The sequence below is a fragment of the Canis lupus genome, chromosome 20 (genome assembly GCF_048164855.1).
Source record: "Canis lupus baileyi chromosome 20, mCanLup2.hap1, whole genome shotgun sequence".
In the NCBI taxonomy this organism is placed as follows: domain Eukaryota; kingdom Metazoa; phylum Chordata; class Mammalia; order Carnivora; family Canidae; genus Canis; species Canis lupus.
Genome location: NC_132857.1, coordinates 11,542,324 through 11,562,885, shown reverse-complemented (window position 1 = coordinate 11,562,885; position 20,562 = coordinate 11,542,324). Strand labels below are relative to the sequence as shown.

At 34.0% G+C, this 20,562-nt stretch overlaps 1 pseudogene; it reads right to left on the bottom strand.

Moving 5' to 3' along the window:
• Positions 1–9,323: 9,323 nt before the first annotated feature.
• LOC140612045 (microtubule-associated protein RP/EB family member 1-like) lies at positions 9,324–10,243 on the bottom strand (annotated as a pseudogene).
• Positions 10,244–20,562: the final 10,319 nt, after the last annotated feature.

The window sequence follows — 20,562 nt, the reverse complement described above, 5'->3', positions numbered from 1 at the left end:
CTAGATAATATAGATTATTTTTGCACTTATTTCATATTTGTCTTTCCTTATTCTATAAACTCTGGCTTAAATTGTAAATACCTCAAATAAACTCTATACTCTGTAGATATCAGTGAAAGAAAGAAAATTAAAAAAAATAAAAATATCTCTACCAAGGAAGAGATATAAGTAATTGCATTATTCCTTGTTTCCTCTACTACAACAGGTAATAATAGCTGTTAAAACTCCTTACATCCACTAACCATTTCATGTTTGCTCTGATTGACAACTCTTTTTTTTATCATTTTGGTGATGAAATATCAGAATTTTTGTAGAGATCCCTGTTTTCCATTAGCTTTTAATATTTGAATAAAACCTACTAAAATTCATAGAAATTGTAATCCAGTCCCCTTCCACTCCACTTAGAGAAACTATATGTGGGAAGTAGGGAAAGAATTTCTATCTTGATATTCGTCAAGACACCATTCACTGGGTATAAGAGAATAAGCAAGGACAAACTGGCCCAAAGTGTTAAGTTGGTGGTTCCCATAATATAAATATCAGAAGGCATAGAATAGGAGCACAGATAATACAACTCTAAAGTTGCATGAATCTCTAAAATCCTATGGACAGAGCACAAAAGAGTGTACACCAATACACACCTGTTCATATACACAAGTTTTTAAAGCTTTTATTTATTTATTTATTCATGAGAGACACACGGAAAGAGGCAGAGACATAGGCAGAGGGAGAAGCCGACTCCTTGCGGGGAGCCGGATGTAGGTCTCCACCCCATCACTCCAGGATAATACCTAGATGCTCAACCACTGAGCCACCCACGCATCCCATGCACACACTTATTGATACAATACTTCCTAAGTTTATTTCTCTTTTTGTTTTCCCTTGGTATCTAGGTGCCTGGTAAACTCCTTAAGTTGCAGCCTATCCCAGCTAAGTTGATGGAAGCTAAAGGAAAGTCTTTACTCATGTTTCCATCAAAGCATTTACAGAAGGAATAACACATGACTTGCTGACTTGCAAGTATGAATCTGGACACCAGTGTCTTCACAGTCAGGAGCATCCTCATGAATCTGAGATTTCTCAAGTAATCAATTCTGTATAAAGAGATGGAGTTCTAAAGGTGTATAGAAAGATAATATATATGTGTGTGTAGAAAGAACATCACTTCTGATATATTTAATTAAATTGAAATTTTAAAATAAATTAAAAACATAAATTACACTTTAGACAACCTCAAAATTAGGAATAAAGTTAGTGGAGCAGATTAAAAGTAATATGAATGACTACTTCTCCTACTTCCTAATGTAGAAATTGTCTTTCTAAACCCAGCAATGGAGGCTTTGGAGCTCATCCTGTTTTTTGAGATTTAACCATGCTTAATGCATTTAAATTAGCAGTATGCTTATGCTGATATATATTACATCATCCAATCTATTAAAAAATTACATGCAAACAGGTTTGGGAAATGTTTTAAAAGAAATTTAAAAATAGCTCCGCAGGAACAAAAGATAACTGAGTTCCACAACTACCCACTGATTAGAAAATAGAAGTTTCCTGTATACCCTCAGATGGCTTTGCATACAGTTTTGATGAAAATGTCAGTAACTAATAACCAGCTAATCTCATACTAATGAATATATCTCCTTAGGAATAATTGACCTTAAAACTAACTTGAAAAGGGTTTTTTAAGAAGCAAATACGTAGTTCAGCAATGATTTAAACTAATCATTGGAGAAATAACCAGAAAAAAACTTATAATTGATGTTATTTTAATTTGTGGGACAACTGTTTTAATATATCGTTAACTTTTAAATATACTATAAAATTTTATTAATTCTCTATAAAGCCAGTGGATATATGAAAATTCAAGCAAAATATTGACTATTAAATGTTTATAAAAGAATTCACAGGGATCCCTGGGTGGCGCAGCGGTTTGGCGCCTGCCTTTGGCCCAGGGTGCGATCCTGGAGACCCGGGATCGAATCCCCACATCGGGCTCCCGGTGCATGGAGCCTGCTTCTCCCTCTGCCTATGTCTCTGCCTCTCTCTCTTTGTGTGACTATCATAAAAAAAAAAAAAAAATTCACATCATATACTACCTCTTATTGTAGAGCTCTAAACTATTTTTGGACTTCTCCAAATTATGAATAAGTATATACTAGAAAAATATTAGGTTTTTCTAGTGTGGACAATAGATGAAATTACTATATTTGAAGAGATGACTAGAATACTCCCTACCCACTCAACTATGACCCATAAATTGCTCTGAATGATAAATCAGATGCTTTAAACCCACACTTCATTATCATTTCAAATGTGCTTCTTTCAAATAAGTTAATAAGAGTTGTAGAATATACTGGTCAGGGCCAGAAACAAGTGACCTGAGGACTGTGGCTGTCAGGGGTCCACCTGATTGCCTAACAGCTACTGGGATCAGATGTCGCCTGTCCTGAACGCAGCGTTCACACCAGTGTGCTACTGCAAGAACTGAGAAGTTTTGCTCTAAATCACAGAGAAATCTGACAAGTACTATGTAAGACCAGAAATGTCAAAGTGCTTTCAAACAGGTAACAGAAATCCTGACTCTTATTTTGTTTTAACAATAAATAAATTCTGATATCATGTACTAAAGAATGAAGTATTTCATATTGTCTTTTTTTTTCCTGATAAGAAAAACTGGTGCAGCATGTTTTGTTATTCATATGTGGAAAGGAGACAGGAAATTGTGTTCCAATAATGGAACACAGGTCCATTTCTTGATCTGATTAGGCCAGATTAGGTCACCTGCTCACCCATGAATCATTATTAATCTGGGAGCAATGCCGCAAATCTGGCTTCCTATGGTATCTTTGAGCTAACAATGGGAAAGGGCTTATCCATCTCTGCCCTTTGGATGGGATGAAATTCCCCTGATTCATTGATGCTGCATAAAGAGGGGATAATACCAGGATTCTATATAGAAATAGTAAGAGGAATGGATGGATGAGTAACTAACTAGTGTTTATCTGCTATTAAATGAAGATAACAATTCATTGTTTCTACTGTGATGGCTCTGAAATAGAACACATTAGGTTTTCTTTATTTTGATTCTATATATGCTGAAAACAGATAAAAAATTAAATATCCTACAGTTTGGCCATTCCATGATTCTGTTCACTTAATCTCTTTGATTAGTTACTTTTCAAATGTCTATAGTTTCCTTAGAAAATTAATCATTTTGTAACTTCAAACACATGAAGCTATTATGGTTTTCTCCTAAAGGTATTTTCCTTTCTTCTCTCTCTTTTTTTTCTTAACCCAAAACTGCTTTTCCTCAAAATAGTGACTTTTATAAACTTGTAACTTGTTAAGTATGATGTCTTTATTAACACTAGATTCTAGCACAATTTAAAATATACATGTATATTATTTATAAGCAATGGGTGATATTGTTCCAACATAACCTTGAAAAAGTAGGGAAAAAAAATTCGGTCTGAGTCCAGCAGCAGCCAAAGGAGCTCAGAAACAGTAATGTTAGTGCTAGCCTGGCAGACACAATTTACACGGAACTTAATCAAAATAAGATTAAAAGTCCATAGCAATTTCCTTGAGTGGCCAGTCAGATATCCCCATTACGGTCACCAACCAGTCTGCCCCAGGGGCCTATTTCAGAAATAAATTGGTTCGTAGATGAGCTGATGCAGAAGAAGAAAAAAAAATGTTTTCTTGAGACTGTATCCTAAATTTTATCAAGTAATACAGGGAAACTTCAGAGTCTTTTTATTCTGAAATGTTCTTTTTTAAATTTGCTTTATACATTCTTAAATTTATTAATATTTTATTAAATATTAGTTTATGTAAGCTTATTGTTTGACTTTGTATAGGATTTATTAGGTGGCATTAAATACTTAATAAAAAAGTACAGCAGTAACACATGGGAAATTGTTCAGAGAACAATTTTATTCAGTTATTAGAAGATTTGTGCACTGATTTTATTAATAATGCTTAGCAATCACAAACATTATATCATGCCAGAGAAATCTGAAAAAGATACCATTAACATAGAAGCCTTAAAAGGAAACTTTCAATCTGAGGGATATTTCTAAACATTTTCCTTAATGGGAGAATAGAAGTTTTATAAACGTATCAAATCACTGAAATTTTGGCCTCACCAAAAGATCCTTACATAAAGCAGTGATTTGTGGGAATAAGACTTGATTTGGGCAACATAAAAAAAATGTTAACAAGTAAATATACAATCAAGAAAAAAAATTTAAGATTTTATTTATTTATTTAAGAGAGAGAGATAGGACAACTGGGGGTGGGGGAGGAGCAGCGGGAGAGGGAGAGGGGGAAGCAGACTCTCCCCTGAGCAGGGAGCCCAGACGCAGGACCATGAGATCATGACCTGAGCTAAAGGCAGACAGCCAACTGAGCCACCCACATGCTCCAAGATAAAATTTACTCACATGACATTTTTTTTTCCAGGACAAGACATATTTCCATCAATTGCAAAAATAAATATGCTTAGTTCATTAAGTTATATGCTGAGCGGTAATAAATTAGTAGCAGAAATTGACTATGCCTTTTCAGTGACAATCTAAGTTTCTTAATAAAAATACCAATTCCCTGCTTATATTTACTATATGATTTATTTTTTTTAATTTTTTTTATTTACTATATGATTTAATGCATTAGGCTAAAACATACAGTTATTTCTATGTTTTCAGGACATGTTCAACAAATCCCTCACTTGTACATTTTCTAACTGTCAAACATTTTAATCTCTTGATTAGAATATTTAATAAACATTTCTACAAATAATTTCAGACCTCAAAATTTCATAAAGATCAATCCTTCAATATTTAGACCTAAAAAGTAATCTCCAATGTCTATCAATTTCCAGATTTGAACTTTCCTCTTTATTGTTTACTCCTACACTTTATTTCTTATCCTGGCTTAAGATGCTTCATGATATTATTATCAAGAAATGATTCAGTAGTAATTTATCTAGTTGTACTATTTTCACTTATCCATCCAAAGACACCCTTTGAATTGCTGCTAAGTGTATTTTAACTCAACAATATTTAACAGTAATTATTAACGTACAAAGCAGTAGGGCAGGTTCTGTGAACAAGTGTCACTGAACAACTGATCAAAATATTTGCAGTAAAAGGAGGAAAAGAAGTCCTGTTATAAAGAAAAATATATTTAAAGACTATATAAGGCATAATCCATTTTGAATGCCTTCAACTCAATTCGCTAAACTATGAAAGTATCTTTTTAGTTTGAGTAATTATTTTCATATGTCAGTCCTTCTGAAAGAGATATTTGTTTTATTTTTTTTTTCTTTTGTGAGTCATGAACACTATGCAATTGTCCATACCTGTTGTGTCTGGCCTAAAGAGACTAATAATCACACAATAGTTTTTGCACTTTTTGGTCTGATGTTAGTGGGTGCTTTGAGGCAAAACTGAATGAATTTCCAATAGCCAGTCCAAATTACAAGAAATACAGACACAAAATGCCTGGGGTTATCCTCAAATGAAGTTACATTTGAATTGCATCCAATATCCTTTATTACGATGTGGAAATGCTCAAAGCAAATACAATAGTTTCTCTTTGCCTCTGACACTTAAGTTCACAGTGTTAGGTTTAAATATAACTTTTGTAATGGCTACTTCACTGAGGAAACTTGAAAAATATTTCATGCAGAATGACAATTTTCTGTAATAACCTATTAGAGTTTTGTTTGTAGGGCAAAACCGGGATCTCAATATAATATGAATTGAATAACAAAATTTTATCAATTGAGATTCCACTCATAAGCTATTTAAGTTGTTCAGGTTAAAAAATTTCATATTAGCATTAAATTTAAAGCATAGACATGCTGGAGGAGAAATAATAAAAATATCTTTAGAGAATAAACTGTTTTCAAGGATCCAAGTATTAGATGCCACATCACTTGTTTGTGTGATCATTATAAATAAAAACACACATTTGTGTCATATTTTAATATATTAATACATATCCACAAACATTTATTATTGTCTTCATAGGTAATTCATGTGCTTGGTAGCTTAATGCATGTAGTTAAAAGGACATAGTTATTAGTTTCAGACAAAATTATTTCCAATTCTGGCTTTGTAACTTGACAGCTATATAAACTTGATTAAATTACTTAATTTGAATTTCAGATTCCATTCTTATGAAGTAATAATAATATTGACTTCCTTTTAAAATCTATGAGTAGATTATAAACAATGTGTTTGAAGTCTTTGGCAATATTCATCTGTAAACAAATGACTGCTATTAAACATCATTCCTAGACTGGTTCTAGTTTCAAAGACACTTAAGAAAAAAAAAAAAAAAAACAGGATCTGTTTAAATAAAATTAACAGTATGCTTTTTTTCACTTATACTGATTGGTTTCTTTGTCAATTAGCCTGAATTAGCTAAGGGTTACTGGTTTATACAGCACATTTAGATAATAAAATAATTATGCACATTTATATTATAAATCAATCTTTCTGATCACTTCAAATTGGGCAAAATTAAACCAAAATTCTATGTCAGAAGAATTCACTTTTAACCAGCAAAGACTAGACTATGAGTTAATTGTGATCATGACAGAGACTGTCTCAGGGGAGAGGATACCATGTATGTCAAATGGCTGGGAAATCTTATTTCATTCCCTGAAAGATATTTTTGCTCATCAAATAATACTGAGTGAATGCTAAGAGCTGTCTGATTATCCACATCTATTTCTCTGATAATTTCTTTTAGAATTCCCTCCCCCATAGACTGAGGAAATTAAAACCATCACTAACATCTACTTTTAGCTCAAAACTCTGCTTATAGACATTTCCTATGATTTACTGACAAAATGAAAGCATTTAGAAGAGAACTCTCTAATATTCCTATTCACACATCTATCACCTTCTTTAAATCTGTACTCCCCACCCACCCACTAACATTGTCATTCTTGTTATGATAAGTTAGCTCTCCTTGCTTTATTCCAAGGCTTTCTCTCCTACTTGTACATTGGACAATGTTTTCTCTTGCTTTATTGAAGTATTCCATCCATAAATCATTCTTTATTCTTTTTTTTTTTAATTTTTATTTATTTATGATAGTCACAGAGAGAGAGAGAGGCAGAGACACAGGCAGAGGAAGAAGCAGGCTCCATGCACGGGGAGCCCGATGTGGGATTCGATCCCGGGTCTCCAGGATCGCGCCCTGGGCCAAAGGCAGGCGCCAAACCGCTGCGCCACCCAGGGATCCCTATTCTTTATTCTGATTACAAGTTTTATACTTCCTTCACCCCATGTTGACATGGAACCTTCCAGCATTAACCCCATTCTTTGCTCTAGTCTTTTTTCTACAGGGTTTTCTATTATTGCTGATTCTACTTCTCTTTTAATTTCTCCTAACATTCTAGTCACTTTTTAAATTCTACTACTTCAGTAAAACTAACATTGGTAAGATTACCAACACTGCCCATTTTACCAAACTTACTAGTCAATTTTTACTTTTTATTGTTTTCAATCTTTCTACAGAAAAAAAAAATAGCAGAATATACCACTCCCTCTTTGCAATTATTGCTTTACTGGACTTCCCAGACTCTACACTGTTCTCTGTCTCTCTCTCTCTCTCTCTCTCAATATCAATGTCTATTCCTTTTGAGTCTCATATTTATCCATCTTTATCCTTTATCCTATATGAAATACATACACTGAAGTATCCAAGAAACAGATTCTTAAGTTATCTTCTCTTCCCTTCGTGTATTCAATTTAGGTGGACTTGAGAGTCATTAATCTTTAATATTCTAGATTAACCAATGACTCTCAAATGTATGCCCTCTCCTGTGATGTCCACATTCTCATTAAAAAAGTCTTTTGAACATTAGAAATTAAATGTCTAATATACATCTCATTATAATTTTTGACCCCTTAATCCATTCCTTCCCATTCTTCATAAAATGCTACTAACATTTAATTAGTTGCTGAGTAAATGTCATTCCATGAGGGTAAGAATTTTGTCAAAGTTGTGTATTACATTATCCCTCACAACTGACAGAAATACCCAAATAGAGTAGCTACTCATTAATGGGAGCAGAAAGTTAGATAGCCAGGAAGGAAAGAAGAATTATATTAAATTGAATGAAGGGTTAAATGAAGGAAGATTATCCAAAACTACGATAGGCTATATAACATGTCTAATGAAGCACATCTATTAATAGCCATTATAGATTTAATCCAAAATTGGCCAAACACAAAAGCCACTTTTCATTCATTTTCTCTGACTCTCAAGTGAGTACAATGTAAAATTAGTCAGTAGCTTGGATCTCTTTGCTCTGCCTCTAGTAGTGGGTGGACAAGCGCGCTTTCTATCATAATTCCACTCTCCAAGGCCAATGGGAACTTTTTACACATTTAAGGTCTGCATACCATTTAAGAAGATTAAAAATGGAACTGAGAAACTTTCACATAGATATACCAATATAAATAGAAGAATAAATGGAAAATAGAAAAAAAAAGGTAAAAATCTCACATGTTCTTTTCAGAAATACAGCAGATTTTTATGTAAGTATGGGATACATTAATCACATCAAATAGTAGTTGTAAATAGACTTTTTACTCATCAGCGTTGTATTGAATCACCTATCAACTGGCTGTTAACCTTCTCAAAGAAACATTTGAAGACTCCAATTTGCCCTTGTTAAAATATTTAGTTCTATAGACTGCTCTATGACAGAATAATTTCAAAAACATATGATTGACATGGTGTGTTCAATACTTTATATTCAGTAAACATGACCTACAAAGATGTTTCTTAAAGTATACTGTGTCTCAAATTGCCTGTTTTTGTTATAAGGGACTTAATATTACAGAGTTAATTTTTGCAATTTTTATTTTTATTTTTTTAAAAACTCTTAAGGCATTTATTTATTAAAAAGTTCTCTGCCAAGATTTCACATTAGCTTAAAATTCAAATCAGTCTTTACATTTCTCTACTGAGGACTGCACCTCAGTATATACCTAGAAGCACCTTCTCTAGCAGCGAGTGTTACGAGCATCCACACAGTGAGCCCCCTGGTCAGCTTCTCTGTTCCCCAGGTGACCCAACTAGAAGTTAATACTGCTCTGCTACAGGGTTAAAGCTCCTAATCAAACTCATTGGAAAAGGGGTGAAACTTCTGCAAAGTGCACTTTAAGAAGAGGTACTGTTTGCTCATGAAAAGAAACCAGTGAGTCCTCTAAGAATAATAAAAGGGGGTATTTTACAGTCAAGCACATGATTTGGAATGAAGAATTCAGATGTTGCTCTGCTGGTCCAGTCTGCTAATACACTTCTTGTTCCTCCTGTGGGCCCCCCTTTCATCAGGTATCACAAAGCCTTCATCTGTGGCATAGAGAATGTCCAGGATCATCTGCAATACAGGACGGGTACTGAGGGGGGCACTTGATGGGATGAGCGCTGGATGTTATGCTATATGTTGGCAAATTGAACTCCAATAAAAAAATAAAAAAATAAATAAAAAATAAAAATACAGGGTTGTTTTCCCCTTCGTTCTCCTGGCAAATCAATTCAATGTTTTTTAGCTTTCTAAAGTAGAAATCTCTCTCTTTCTCCAAGTCTTGGACGGTAAGTTTCCATACATTCACCTGCTGCATCAATTCAGCTGCTTCATCATCCCGTTGCCCACACTAGGATTCTTTCGCACCACACCCGGGCCAGCCTTTAGGGTTGCAGTAGTTCTGTGTGTTGCAATGGGCCTCTGGGGAGCTGCACTGCTAGAGCTGAGAGGTTTCTTCGGGTTGTTCAGAGCTGGAGCAACAAGGGAGGGAGCCACTGCAGTGTCTTGACCTTGTCTGGCAGCTACAGGGTCACAGTCTTTTCCATCATAGTTTGCATCAAAAAACTTCTTGAACCACTGAACAAATTCAAAATTGTCCTGAAACTTTCCTTTTACTAATTTGTCCACAGGACTTATTTTGTCAACACCCATTCTCTTAAAACCTGCTTGTAGTATTTTGAGGTTCTGGATGTATTCATGCTCTAGTTTAGCCTGGAATTTCACTTTCTTCAAGGCAGTGGAGCCAGGGAATAGCATGTCCATGAACTGACAATAGGCAGCTCCTGAGCACAACTGTTCAATCTTTGTCAGATTCAGCTGCAGAGACTCATTGATCCAGGCCAGCATATCATGTTGACTTAGGTTAACACTGGTGACAGACGTTGAGTATAAGTTCACTGCCATCCTCGGCTCTTGGCGGGACCATGTCCACTGCCTGTGCCCGGCTTCTGCTCCGTCTTTGTCTAGTTCTGCAATTTTAATTTTTTTTTAATTTTTTATTTATTTATTTATGATAGTCACAGAGAGAGAGAGAGGGGCGCAGAGACACAGACAGAGGGAGAAGCAGGCTCCATGCACCGGGAGCCCGATGTGGGATTTGATCCCGGGTCTCCAGGATCGCGCCCTGGGCCAAAGGCAGGCGCCAAACCGCTGCGCTACCCAGGGATCCCCTAGTTCTGCAATTTTTAAAAGTAAAATTTTTTAGATTCCTTTTATAGGTAATTCAGGTTTTTTTATAGTTACTCAAACATAGATATTTTTTATTTTTTATTATTTTTAAATAATTTATTTATTCATGAGAGAGAGAGAGAGAGAGAGAGAGAAACAGGCAGAGGGAGAAGCAGGCTCTCTGCAGGGAGCCCAATGTAGGACTGGATTCCGGACCCTGGGATCACACCCTGAGCCAAAGGCAGATGCTCAACCACTGAGCCACCCAGGCATCACAAACATAGACCTTTTTAAAGTCATATTTTAAAAAATGTATATCTGCTTGCTTTCTAGTTCAGTTGTAAAATGAATTTACCAGAAAAATGGCAATAATTCTTTGTTATAGATGTTCAATCATCTGAAATCACATACTGATTTCCACTTATTTTTCCAACTATGATTATATATAAATAGTTTTAAATTTTACTTTTAGAAGTAGCTCTTTTTGCCTTTTTTAAAAATTTTGTTTTTGTTTTGTTTTGTTTTTTTGCTCCCTGGTTTAAGAATAGGTTCTTGTGTGAAATACTAAAAGACAAACATAGTCTCTAAGGCAAACTACAGTTCTTTGTCAATCAAAACATTTCCCCCTGAGGTTTTCATTTGTTATATGTGATTAATGTTTTACTGAGTGGCAATTTACCTGAAATGTTTCAAAGTTATGTGACCATTTACACTCCCAAAACTATTTTTTGTCTTGTCTTAAATTTATATAAATCACTCATCTCTGTGGAATAATGTCATGTGACATGATCCCCTTATGAGATACTTAATTCTTCTGCTACATAGATTTTATACTTACTAATTCTTTTAAAAATAGTTTCTATACTATAGTATAATATGTAACAATGTAGAAAAATAACAAGTGTATGTGTGGTATGTATGGTAGAGTTGTTCAATAAATGACAGATATACACATGCACCTATGAAGACAAGCCCAGCTATAACTCCCAAAAAGCAACAGACACTGCTATACATATCTAATATTACCACTGACAATCTGACCAATTTTATAGCTGAGTTCATTGCAAATGGAGTTTAGGAGAGCAAAGTGTGTAGAACCAGAAAATAATGACCAAATATAAGACATTATTCAACAAATTTATGCCAATTACTTCAATGACCATTTTGTTTTCTACTTAATTTTTCTTTTTCACATATTCATTTAATGTTTTAGATCTTGAAAAAGCAAATTTTTTTTTTGAAAAAGCAAATTAAACATGATTTGAAATAATGGTAAATATCAATTTCAAGTTAATGAAAACAAAATAGCACTTGTTTTAATTGTTAGGATTCTTATTAGGCCTGAAGAAATATGTAATTGAAAATAGTGTCTAAAAATGAGAAACGTTTTTTATTTTTTTCTTTTACTTCTTTTTTTCAAAGCTGCATACAAAAAAGTTCTGTTGTTATTGATATCTCAGTGTTATTTTTCTGTCAGTTCACTTGCTGTATTAAGTAAAGATCATTGGTTACTGAAGAATTGGAAAATAAAGGATCATCCCTATTAGGTAATTTAACAAGTGAATGCTCACTTCTAATACTTGACTCAGTGAATATATGGGCTTTTAAAAAAGAAAGACCATTTCATCAGTTGCTTATTTTTATTTATATATAATCTCTACTGATGAAGTTTTTCAGAGAAATAATTACATTTCTGCGGCACCTAAGTAGCTCAGTTGGTTAAAGTATCCAATTCTTGATTTCGGTCCATGTCATGATCTCAGGGTCCTGGAATCAAACCCTGCATAGGGATGAGCTCGTGGCCAGGAATCTGTTTTAGGATTCTCTCTCCCTCCACCCCTCCCACCTCTCTCTCCTTCTCTAAAATTAATAATTTTTTTTTTAAAGAGAGAATTTTCTAAACAAAGTCAGACTTTTCCACATCTTGAAAGAGTACATTAGTCAAATAAAACAATGGTAAATGAGCAAACTCTTGGTATAATTTCCACATTTGGGTACTTAATGCAATTAAGTGATAAAGAAGGCAGGACCCCATCCCATTGGTCTCTCATTTTCCCACTTTACTTCTCTGCTTTTTCCTTGACTTCTGGTAAAATATTCAGTCTTATTTATAATATTGCTATTTATTTCCTTCACATTTGCATTCAAAACAGGAAGAACTTTTGAAATAGCTTCCCAATCCCTGTTCAACAACTGTACTATATTACCTGATCCCTGGCAGAGCACATGTTTTGGGCTAGCCCTATTCTATATACTAACACATTTTCTTCTTTCACTGCTCATTTGTATGCCAAAAGAAAGTTGTTTGCTCCCAAATACATTTATACCAGATATAATTATTAATGTAGCCAGATAACACATACTATTATGTAAAATAGAGATAAATTAGTATGAAAATGTGAGTGTATGTGTGTGTATATATATATATATGTATATATATGCATGTATATATGTCAGACATCTGTATGCTTACCCTTTTTTTATTGGGGGGTGATGTCTGCATACACATCATTTTTCATGTATTTTCAACTTATTCATCCATTTTAAGAATCAGCACTGAAAACAATAGACCATACCTATTGCAAAAAGAAACAAGGTTAACAAACTGAATTCATCGGTACATTGAGAGGATCATACAATGTGACCTAGTGGGATTCAGTCCAGGGATGCAAGAATTGTCCAACATCCACAAATCACCGTATAATATACCACATTAACAAAATGACAGATAAAAATCACATAATCATCCCAGTAGGTGTAGAAAAAGCATTTGACAATAGTCAACATCTTTGCCCATAATAAAATTTTTCAAATTGCAGTTTGCACAGTAAATAAAACAGTCAGCAAAATAGAAAGGCAACCTATGGGATGAGAGGGAATATTTGCAAAATCATTGTCTAATAAGGGGTTAACATTCAAAACTTATTAAAAAATGCTTACTACTCAATGACAACAACAAAATCTGGTTTAAAAAGTGACAATATAATTGAATCTACATTTTTCCAAACATGACATATAAATGGCCAACAGACACATGAAGAGGTGCTCAACATCACTGATCATCAGGGAAATGAAACTCAAAACCACAATTATTTACCACTTTACACATGTTAGAATGGCTATCATCAAAAATACAAGAGTTAAAAAAGTGTTGGCAAAGATATGGAAAAAAGGGAAACATATACTGCTAGAGCCACTGGTGCAGCTACCATGGGAATTAGTATAAATGTATCTCTAAAAAAATAAAAATTGAACTCCTTACCATTTGATCTAGCAATTTCACTTTGATATATATCCAAAGAAAATGAAAACAGGACATTGAAAACATATCTGCACTCCCATGTAAACTGAAGCATTATTTATAGTAGCCAAGATATGGAAACAACTTAAGTACCCATCATGGAAGACTGATAAAGATGCCAATACATAATATACAATATATATAAAACATATATTATTGAAATTTTCCAAAGGAGAACTTCAAAATATTATTGCCAGAAAAGAAATGAAGCTCAATAGATCCATACATAAAATTAAGACCAAAGGCTTCCTATCAAATAATCATCCAGGACATATTCATTTATATTAAAAGAAACTTATATTAAATGAAATTATGTATTTATATTATAAGTTTTTTTTTTGAATTTGAGTATGTAATTTGTTTTCAAAAGAGCTATTCCTGGTTTGAATTTTTGAAGAAGTCTCTTTTTTCATGTGACTCTCCTTTCATGCTGAAACAAACTCTCTTCTTACCCTCACACACTGTTATCTTGAAAATATGTTTTTAGTCATTTTCAGGTTTTAAGACATAGTATCAGTTCCAAGTTGTAGTTTATGATCCATTTGAATATCAGCAACATTATATTTTATCCAATCCAAAGCTATACTGGGTTCCAAATTCAGTGCTGCCTCAGCCTAGGCAAATAGCAAAGGAATTTTTACTATTTTTCAGTTTGTTCTTAAATCTTCCCCGATTTCTGTGCTCTTTCTGGCTCGTACAGGGAAGGAACCGGGAGAAAGTTGCACAAAAAGTCTTGTTTAACTCATGTAGTTTTCAATGGGCAAGAATGTCCTCTCAGGCGCAATGTCTACTTTTAGCTCTTAAGTGGACTGTGAATATGTGTCAAATGTTAAGAAACTACAGCATCAAGAAACCTCAACTGTGGTTCCTTGTTTAAAAAAAATGCCTCTTTGTATTGGTCCCTTATGGTTTATCAATATCCTGATGTTTAGGCAGTCGAGACTTCTAATATTCCTCTGTTGGGATTACCTGGTTTTCCCAAACACTTCTTTTAGATTTATTTCAAGGCAAATCAATTCCAGCTACCACCTCAAATGTCCTCATCTGTGAACCAGCCAAATCTTGGATATACACACAATTTTCAGTTTGACCCAGTCTGCTTACCTGGGTTATTCCAGAGAAACTTACTTTTAAGATTTCATATGAGAGAGAGATCAAATATGTCTCATAGACATATCACATTTGTTGGGTGCTTCCTCACAGCTTTTTCGCTTGGCACTCAAGTGAGCCAAGAGCACCTGCATTACCTGTCCAAAGGAATCCTTTTCAGAAGAATGTCTTTGAAAACATAACTTCTGGAAATAAGTGACAAGCAGAGGGGTCACAATAGTATTATCACAATCTCCTGGTATATTCTTTGGTAATATGGGATTTATTATTTTGAACTTTTAGGGCCCTGGCTAAAATTCTGAGAGAATCGGAAAAGTCACATATACTATCCAATTAATTCAGTATCATTTTAAATCATTCATGCATTACCTGTAATTAATCATATGGAGCCATCTACCAGACCCCAGTGTCAGCAAGAAGGTCTCTATAACTATAAGTAAGGAATGGCCACCAGAGCTGAAAATATTGCTGACACTTGTGCAATTACTTCAGAAATCGGCAATATTTTGAAATTAAAGCATATCATGTTTTACAACAAAATATATGGTTCAACAATAGTGTACGCAAAGTATTGATTTTTGCCTCGCATCTTCTAAATAGGGAAGTAGCCTTATCATGTTTAACTCAATATTAGTAGTAGTTTTGATTTGAGGAGGTAGCCTAACCTCTTAGTAGTCATGTCACAAGCTTCTTATACCGGTGTGTGCAACTGTGGTTGACTTTGAGTTAGCACGTGTTGGCATTTAATGGCTAATCAAGACACACTATTTAAAAAATATATTGTGCTCAGGGCACCTGGGGGGCTTAGTTACCTAAGTGTCTGCCTTTGGCTCAAGTCATGCGGAGCCCTGGGATCTTGGGCCCTGCGTAGGTCTCCCTGTTCAGCCCAGAGTCTGCTTTTCCCTCTCCCCTCTCCCCGCTGTTCATGCTCTCTCTCATTCATGCTCTCTCTCGAATAGATAAATAAAATCTTAAAAATTATATTATGCTCTTCAAATCAAGTAATGCATATATATATTATATAATATATGCCTGATATGTATGTATAATATATGTACATTTGTATGAAGAGAGACAAAGTCTCAATTCTGAATGTCTTATCATAATGGTTTTGGCTAACATAACCTTGTAATTAAGCAGGATATGTCTGCACAAAGCTATAATTAATTTATTTTTACCAAACAGGGCAAATAGATTCTTGTTGATGTCTATGGAGAAAACTGATCACTCTTTAAGGAACTGTTTATAAGTAAAAAATTGGTATCTGAAAATTAAGAAAAAGTACTATTATTGTGTTATTTATCATATTTCATTGAAAGTACATGTCTAAGCTTCTCTGTCCTCCATTACACTGAGTTCAAGGTAAAGAAGGGAGAAATTCTTAGCATTACCAGGATGAATCACAATATTTTGAACCTACAGAATTCAATAAATGTTCATTGAATTTAACTGAATTTTATATAAAAACAAATATTGGTTTGGGGAAATGCTGTTTCATTTGAGAATATTTGCTTCGTAAAAATTAATATGGCCAGGTTGTGTCATCCTATGAAAATATTGGTATGCTGTATTGATTTTTCACCGTTGCATAGTTTATACTATAAGATTTTTTCCTGGATATCTCCATACATAGATTCCAGGCACTAACATATCTTTAGACACTCATGAGCTTAATGCATTTTCATCAAGTTGTCTAATATAGCATAAACATTTTTCAATTGACTTCACAAATCATTTGTTGTTAAACATTATTTTGGTAGCTGCATTAGAGGGGAAAAAAAAGCTAGATTTAACAAGGTGACATATACCAATGGAAATCACAAGTTTGCGTTTGGAAACCTTTTCTGAAAATTAAGTAAAATAGAATCATTCTGCTCAAAGCTAAATTAATAAAAGTGATATACCTAGTAGCCAACAAATCTAATTAATAAAAAAGGAAGTGACTGGTGCTAGAAAAACAAAATTGCTCAGATTTTTTTCTAGAATATAAAATACAGAAACTAGAATAATTCAAGTTATGTAAACATTAGTAATATATATCCTTTAAAATATTTTCTTGAATTTGGATATTTTCCTATTTATTATATAGGAAAAAGTGAAATATCACTGTTCTGGGAATATTTAGGGAAATAGGACTGGTTTAAAAATATTTGTATCCATTTTTTTAATTCAAACAGATTTATATTGCTTCTTATTGTTATAGGTATTTATATTGAGGGCACCTGGATCGCTCAGTCAGTTGAGTGTCTGACTCTGGCTCAGCTCATGATCTCAGGGTCCTGAGATTGAGCACTGCATCAGGCTCCCTGTCCCACTGGGAATCTGCTTATCCCGCTCCCTCTGACTCTTTCCCCCTCAACTCATGCAGTCTCTCATTCTCAAATAAATTTCAAAATTCTTCTAAAAAATTGAATTTCAAGAAGATGTGATGCATGGTACCTAGAAATCTCTGTCACTTGGCTCTTAGAGAGCTTTTATTGACATATTTCAAGATTGGAGTAAGAGACCCTTTCAAAAGGGAAAAGGGACAACTCTCTCCCTCTCTCTCAGTAACAGAGAAAAATCCATTTTCCTTATCTCTCATGTATGGGCGCCTCATTAGCCACTTAGCTCAATTGATCTGGATCTTGTGATATTTCCCCAGGGGTAAGGACTAAAGAGGGGTAGATCTATATACTTATTAAGAAATCTCACCCTGATTCAGAACATCTTGCAGGCTCAGTGAGAATAATTAGTAAAAATTAGTATCAAAACCCCAACAATGGGTGATTGTATATTAACCAGTTTTATATGTTGCTCATTTCCATTTTCTAATACTTTTATTCAGTGTTCAAAGCTTATGTTCATAAATGAATTTTTTTGTAATTTTTCTTCTTTGTCCATTTCTGGACTCATAGTCTTCATGGTTATTCTGAGTTCAAAATGTATTAGGAAGTTTTTCCTCATCTATTTTGTTTGACTTTGCTTGAAATTCATATTATTTCTTGTTAAATAGTTGACAGAATTGATCAGTGAAGCTCTTTGATTGCTGTATTTGTTGTTGTTGGTCATGTTTACTTTGTTTTTGAGAAAGGAGAAATCTTAGAAACAAAAAACAAGTTGATGAAGGAAGAAGCCTAAATATGAAAGCAAGGAGATATCATTGAGCAAAACAATGAAGAGGGACACCTGGGTGGCTCAGTCAATTAAGCAACCAACTCTTGGTTTCAGCTCAGGTCGTGATCTCAGGGCTGTGAGTTTGAGCCCCTTACCAGGTTAAGGACTCAGAGTGAGGCTGCTTGAGATTTTCCCTCTCCCTCCTCTTCTCCCCCCTCTCCCCATTCTCTCTAAAATAAATAAGTAAATAAATAAAATCTTTAAAAAAAATAAAATGAAGAGGGATGCCTGGTGCCTCAGTGCTTGAGCATCTGCCTTTGGCTCAGGGTGTGATCCCTGAGTCCGGAATCGAGTCCCACATTGGGTTCCCTGAGAGAAGCCTGCTTCTCCCTCTGCCTACATCTCTGGCTCTCTCTCTCTCTCTGTGTCTCTCATGAATAAATAAATAAAATTTTAAATAAAATAAAATAAAAAATAAAATGAAGAGACAGCATTTGGGCATAATAATATTGTGCTCAGTTGGCTAGATGAATCTTGGCATATCAGTAATATCAATAGGGCAGAGCCCCAGTAATTGGCAAAGCCAGGAAGAACAGGAAGCAGGAACACTGATAAACAAGGATGATTATTCCCTCCAACTTCATAGATGGTTCACAACTCCTCAACCTCTTGTTAACAGATAGACATTCATGTAAAAAGTTAAAAGTCATCACACTTTTAAGAAAGGCAAGAGTGAAACAAAACTTAGCAGAATACTATCCAAAGAATCAGAGTTAATACAGAAAATAACAACTTTTTAAAAGAGGTATATCTTCAGAGAAATGCAAGATTGACTATATTAGAATTTCTAACAGAGATAACATGAACTTATTTGACTAATTAATCCAGTTAGAATAAAAGTTGTATGTCTGTACTATATTTAATGCTGATAACTCTGAAGACATACCTACTTTAAAAAAACCAACAAACTTAAACTAGCTGTTATTTACCAAAGACTACCCCAGATCATGAGAACTCAAAAAGCATTTGGGTTAGTTTCTATTAGAGTTCTGAAAATTTAGAAACATTTAATTTGCTAATGATTTATTTTCTTTAGACTAACTACAGTTAGTTTTTTTTTTTTTTTCAGTTAGTTTTTTAACAAATTAATTTGTCAATCCCGTCTGGAGGTAGAAAAATATTACATATTTCTAACATACATTTGTGGACATACATAAATATTCAAACAGATGAAAACAGACCTATGGCCTTTGTTGTAAAATTTTAGCCATGAAATCAGGTACAAGAATATAAAACTTACTAGCTCATAAATAACAGTTGAATCTAAGTTGTGTTTCTGTCAATTGGAATAAGTTGGGTTCATTTGATCAGATGACAAAGATTTTCATTAAAATTGTGGAGAAGACTTTTAAGATTTCTATATGCCCTTGACAAGTAATATTATGGAGGCTATGGGATAGATTTTGGACAGAAGCTTTTATAAGTTTGTATTTTAAAGACTCCTTCCTTCCCCCCTCCCTCCTTCTCTCCCTCCCTCCCTCCCTTCCTTCCTTCCTTCCTTCCTTCCTTCCTTCCTTCCTTCCTTCCTTCCTTCCTTCCTTCCTCTTCTTTCTTTCTTTCTTTCTTTCTTTCTTTCTTTCTTTCTTTCTTTCTTTCTTTCTTTCTTTCTTTCTTTCTTCTTTCTTTCTTCTTTCTTTTCTTTCTTTCTTTCTTTCTTTCTTTCTTTCTTTCTTCTTTCTTTCTTTCTCTTTCTTTCTTTCTTTCTTTCTTCTTTCTTTCTTTCTTTCTTTCTTTCTTTCTTTCTTTCTTTCTTCTTTTTCTTTCTTTCTTTCTATCTTTCTTCTTTCTTTCTTTCTTCTTTCTTTCTTTCTTTCTTTCTTTCTTTCTTTCTTTCTTTCTTTCTTTCTTTTCTTTCTTTCTCTTTCTTTCTTCTCTCTTCCTCTCTTTTTCTCTCCCTGTCTCTCTTTCTCTCTCTCTCTCTCTCTTCAGTCTTAGGGGATTATGTGTGGGAAGTATTTTAATCATCTCCTGAATGTTTATAACTGAAAAATATGGTAAAATTTATGTCTCCAAGAGACAGAGAAAGTATGTAATACTCTTTTCTCCTCAGAGTATTAAGGATACTCTTTTCTCCTCAGAGTATTAAGGCATTTTTGTCTATTTTCAGAAGTCGAGGATAATTACTTTTTCCTCCCTTTTTTAGATCAATTCTGATTCAATGTCCTCATCTTTAATAATACCTGCAAGCGTTTTGAGATAATAGGACAAGTTTGGGGGTTGGTAAAGATAGGTGAACTTTGAATTGCTTCCAGAACTACATTTCTGGTTTTATGAAGACTGATTTCTAAGACAAGGCCAGTTGTTTTTAATTCATCAAAGAATTGGTTTGCAGCCTAAAATAATATCAAGGAGCTGACCCACCCATCCAATTACATTAATTTTAATTTATGTCTTTTTTTTTCAGGGAGAATATTTCCTGTTAAGGTGGGAATCAAAAGATTTCTGTGTTCTGGAGCTTTAGGGCTTAATGCAGAATGCCTTTAAAAAT